This window comes from Arachis ipaensis, chromosome B3, assembly GCF_059453495.1.
Source record: "Arachis ipaensis isolate K30076 ecotype BB chromosome B3, ASM5945349v1, whole genome shotgun sequence".
Lineage (NCBI taxonomy): Eukaryota > Viridiplantae > Streptophyta > Magnoliopsida > Fabales > Fabaceae > Arachis > Arachis ipaensis.
The window spans coordinates 49,268,343-49,273,723 of NC_142438.1; positions in this window are offsets into that span (position 1 = coordinate 49,268,343).

Consider the following 5,381-nt stretch of genomic DNA (forward strand, 5'->3'; position numbering starts at 1 on the left):
CTGGCTGCAATGCTGATCCTTCGTCACCGGAGGGTGGGGGGTACCTGCAAGAGACTCCGATGCTTAAGTTAGCATGGGTATTAAACAGGTTTGTAGTAGAATCAGAGTATGAGTTATACCTGGGTGCTCCAGTGTATTTATAATGGTTGTAGAGTGACCTTTTTAGATAAGATAAGTTAGTTATCTTATCTTATCTTATCTTTGAGTTGAGGTCAGCTTATCTTTTAGGAGAACCGCCCTTATCTCTATAGGCTTGGACTGCCTTTGGATTTGGGTCGTGTTCCTCTTATTTGGGCCCCTTACTAGGCTTTCCTGTCGATTCGACCGACCTCTTTGAGAAGAGGTTGGATAGCCTGACCTGAAGAGGTCGGTCGCTTTATTACTGAACATCCCGGATTGGATCGTTCGACTCGGGGTATGAACAGTGTCCCTGCTTGAGCTCGGTTTTTTACTTTGAGGTCGAATCTTTGACTTCGATCTTTCTCTAGTGAAGCCGAACTCGAGCATTTTGTCGATTCCTTTCTTTGTAGAGCCTTTTTTTGAATGTGGAACGTTTTTCTCTAAAAGCGTGCACTTTTTATATCAGCGCTTTGTTCTTGGGAACGTGTGAGGGTTTAATACCTTCATTAATTAGTATTAATTTCTCCGTTTCCCTTGGATTTTATTTTGAATTTTCGCAATCAGAAACGGTTTCTTTCTTTCATTTTCTTTGTAACTTCTCCCTTCGTTCTCTCGCTTTCTATTTTTCGCCTATATCTTGCCTTTTCTTGCGTTGCGGCATCATTCAGCGATCTGGCGATTCCGTCTTTCTATTTTCAACTCTTCCAAAGCTTTCCTCTTTTTTCCAGGTTGGTTCTATTTATAGTTTCTTCACTTTTTTGTTGCTTTATCTTTGGTTTTCTTTGATATCTGACTGCATGTCAAAAAAAGCTTGAACCTTTCTATGATCTTGTGTTTGCTTGTCGCTGTAATGTGTTTTTTCTTTTTCGTTTTTACGCATACTCCTGGTATTTTTGTTTGAGGCTTCCTAGGGCTTTGCCTGTTCTACTGTCGCTTCTGGCTGTTTTTTTGAAAAAACTGTATCTTGCTCACAATTTCAAAAGATTGCCCCTTGACTTCTGCTCTGTTTTGGTGGCTTTCCTTGTTGCTGTACCTTTGTAGGAGATAACGATACCCATAATGTCCTTTTCGCCTTTTGTTCGGAGTGCGTTTTCTTGACTTCCTCTTGATGCTTTTGTTGCTTGTTAGTTCTGTCTGAGACTGTGAATTTTGGGAGGTAATTATTTTGATCATTTTCGATTTGTAACTCGTGGCTTTTCTTCTCGGAGTGTTATCTTCCTGTCAAGACGTCTAGAGATGTAAAATTGTAGGTTTCATTGAGTCCTCGCTCCCTAACTTGCCCCAAAAAGGATGCCCCTGGATCTTTAGTGTGGGTCCCGGGGGTTTCTTTTTGTTTGTATTGCTCCGTGTCGTGCTTGTCCGAGCTGTTCTGAGATGTTTTGTTTTTTATCCGAGATGTTTTTGGATTAGTAATCTATTTTTTTTTCTTCTTGCTGTAGGACTAGTTGACCTCATGTCTTCTCGCAAGAACATTGTTGAGACATCTTCCCAGGTCCCTGAGGGCATGGCTGATTGGGTGGATTCAATGGTTCTTTTGTGTGTTTCTTTGGTTGATTCTGAATTTTACCAGCAGCTTAGGCAATTTCATAGGGTTTGTAGTAGTGTTGGTGAGGAAAAGAATTACGAACTTGTACCTCCCACTTCTGAAGAGAGAGTTTGTTTCTCTACTTGGGTTGCTGGAGATCGCCCTTTTTTCTATGCTTACGATTTCTTTTTTGGCCAGATGAGTATCACCCTTCCTTTTACTGATTTTGAGACCAACCTGTTATGGTCCTGTAATGTTGCTCCTTCTCAACTTCACCCCAATTCCTGGAGTTTCATAAAAATCTTTCAATTGTTGTGTCATGGATTCGGTATTCCTACCTCGCAATCTCTTTTCTTCTATCTCTTTGTTTTGACGAAGCCTGGGGTAGTAAAGAAGAAAGCTGCTTGGGTTTCTTTCCGAGCTTCCCAGGGAAAGAAGGTCTTCTCCATGTTTGATGAATCTTTCCGTGATTTTAAAAATTACTTTTTTAAAGTCCGAGCTGTTGAAGGAGCTCGGCCATTTTTTTCTGGATGAAAATGACGAGCCCGCCTTTCCCTTGGAATGGCAAAAGGACGTGAGGGTATCTAGATATTCATGGGAAATGTTGGATGAGGCTGAGCAAGCTTTCGTGACTGTTCTGGAAGAGACCTGGGGTCAGCCTGCCCATCCCGACACAAAGAAATTTTTAACCAATCCCTCTCTCCTCCGAACTGAGCTGGGTAGTTAATTTTTTGATTTTCCTCTTTTGTCTGCTCCTATATTGTTGTCAAAATGCTCTTTTCTGATTTGTTAATTGATTCCTTACTGTTGTGCTTTGCTTGCAGAGATGATTAAGAATAATGAATCTATGAAGGCCTTCAAAAGGGCGAGGAAAGCTACCGCAGCCAAAAACGTCTCGGCCAAGGCGGCCAGGGAGGGATTATCCCAGGCTCAGTCAAAGCCGGCCGTGCCGAGCTCACCTGGGGCGAGGAAGGTAATCTCGACTCCCCAGGTTCGTTCGATTGATCCTCCCAAGCCTCTGTTGCTACTTCTGGTGCTCCTCCTAACAAAAAGCAAAAAACCATTGAGCCTTTCAACCTTGATGCCCCTGATTTTGACGCGGTCAAGTTCGTAGATCAGGAGATCGGTCCTTACGGTGTCCTCCCTATGGATGATGTATCGCTCCTTCGCCATTTGGACTTTATAACTCGGAGTAGTGTTAAGATGGCGCACATGGGGGCTGCCTTGTACCGAACTATCCAAAATCTTCCTCTTCATGCCACCAAAGCCTTCATGGAGGAGGTTAAACATGAGTTTGACCGGATGAAGGGCTTGAAGGAGGGGTTCAAAGTGAAAGTGACAAAACTGGAGAAGGAGCTGGAGAGCGAGAAGGCTAGCTCCCTTGCCTTGGCAACTTCTGTGAGGTTGGCCGAGGACACGGCATTGAGGCATAAAGACAGCTATGTTACATCCTATCGGGAGGTAATGCGTCTGAGAGAGGAGTTGAAGTCTGCCCGAGCTGATTACTCCGAGCTCCAAGGTCACCTTGTTGGCAGCGTGAATGTTGCTTATGAGAACCTGAAGGAGCAGGTTCGGATTCTGGCTCCCGAGGTCGACCTCTCTCTCTTCAGCCTAGACAATGTTGTGAGGGATGGTAAGATTGTTCCTGACGACCCGGATGATGATGATGTCGAACCTCCCCCTGCGCCTACTGTCAAAGTGTCAACTTCTACAGTTCCTTCAGTTGAGGTCGGTCATCCCGTACCCGATCCGAACTGTCAAATCCTGAATCGGGATGATGGGACTGTGGATGCTGTGCCCATTCAGACTCGCCCTCCTTCTCCCCGTGCTGATGCTACCGGGAAGACTGCTGATGTTTAACTGAACTTTTTTATCTTGATTGTGTAGATAGCCCGACTTGTGGTCTTTTAAACTCTTTATTTTGTAAATTTCATTTTGCTGACTGTTGACACTTGTTTAGATGCTTGTTTAACAACCTTAGGCTAAAAAAAAAAAAATAGCTTTCAAGTTCTTGGGGCTAATTTGGGTAGCCCCTTTGAATTTGTTTTTATCACAACTTCGCGCCTTTAGTATCATATCGATCTTTATCTCGTCTAGGCACTTTTTCTAGGCTTTTGGTGGTGCTTGGGGTCTTGTCGCTCGATCTCTTTGAGTGGCTTTTGTGCTTTTGGCTTTGATTCCTTTTTAGGAAAAAATTCTGTTATTTTGGACCTTTTGTGAGGTCTCTGGCAAGTATTACTTTTTGTAGCCTTTGCACTTTATGTGGATTGACTTCGTCATGTCGGGATAAGCTATTTTGTAATCCTCTTTCTTGGACTTTGTTCAAGTCTCTTTCAGGGATTACTTTTATAACTTTGTGTTTTGGGCCGACTTTGTCACGTCGGGCCCTTTCAAGTTATTTTTGTAATCCTCTTTCTTGGACCTTGTTTAGGTCTCTTTCAGGGATTACTTCTATAACTTTATGTTTTGGACTAACTTCGTCATGTCGGATCGAGTTATTTTGTAATCCTCTTTCTTGGACTTTGTTCAAGACTCTTTCAGGGATTACTTCTATAACTTTGTGTTTTGGACCGACTTCGTCATGTCGGATCGAGTTATTTTGTAATCCTCTTTCTTGGACTTTGTTCAAGTCTCTTTCAGGGATTACTTCTATAACTTTGTGTTTTGGGCCGACTTTGTCATGTCGGGCCCTTTCAAGTTACTTTTGTAATCCTCTTTCTTGGACCTTGTTCAGGTCTCTTTCAGGGATTACTTCTATAACTGTATTTTGGGCCGACTTCGTCATGTCGAGCCCTTCTAAGTTAAAGTAATCCTCTTTTATAGGGTTGGCCAGACCTCTTTCCAGGGTTTACTTATAACTTGGTTTGACTTGGTCCGACTTCTTAACGTCGGCTAGTCTTTTAAGTTATTATTTAGCAATCCATCAGGACCTCGTCAGGTCCTTTCTCCGGATCACTTTCGATAACTTCTTACATTATTCTGTTTTCATCTTTGCCGATTTGTAGAAAGTGGATTAAATCCTCGTTTAGTCGACCTTTAGATGAATTTGGTTTTCATCTTTGTTGGTCTTTATCGTGATCGTGCAATGAATTTGTTTTTCACTTTCTGCCAATCTGTCGCTTTATAATAGGACGATGAATGTTTAAGATTAATGCGTCTTGAAAACTTTGTAGAACGTCTAATATATTTTATTTAAAAGAAAATGAAAATATGTACATATAGAGTTTTCTGGATCTCAACTTGGTGCCTCATTAAAAAATCTTTTCAGGAAAAAGAGTGCATCCTATGTTGAGATCTTTTACCTTCTCTAGCTATAGTACCTTCTTAGGTTGCAGGCGTGCCACGACCTAGGAAGTTCTCGCCCGTCGAGTTCGGATAGTCTGTAGTAGCCCTTCCCAAGTATTTCTATGACTCGGTTGGGTCCTTTCCAGTTTGCTGCCAGCTTTTCTTCTCCGGGTCGAGTTGTTCCAATATCATTTCGGATTAGGATGAGATCATTCTCAGCGAAACCTCTTGGCACTACCTTTTGATTATATCTGGAAGCCATTCGACGTTTTAATGCTTCTTCCCTGATCCGAGCCCTTTCTTGGATTTCAGGGAGTAGGTCGAGCTCTTCCCTTTGAAGTTGGGAGTTGGCTTCTTCATTGTAATGGACCACTCTAGGCGACCTGTTCATACCCTGGGTCGAGATGACCGAGCCAGGATGTTCAGTAGCAGAGCGACCGACCTCTTTAGG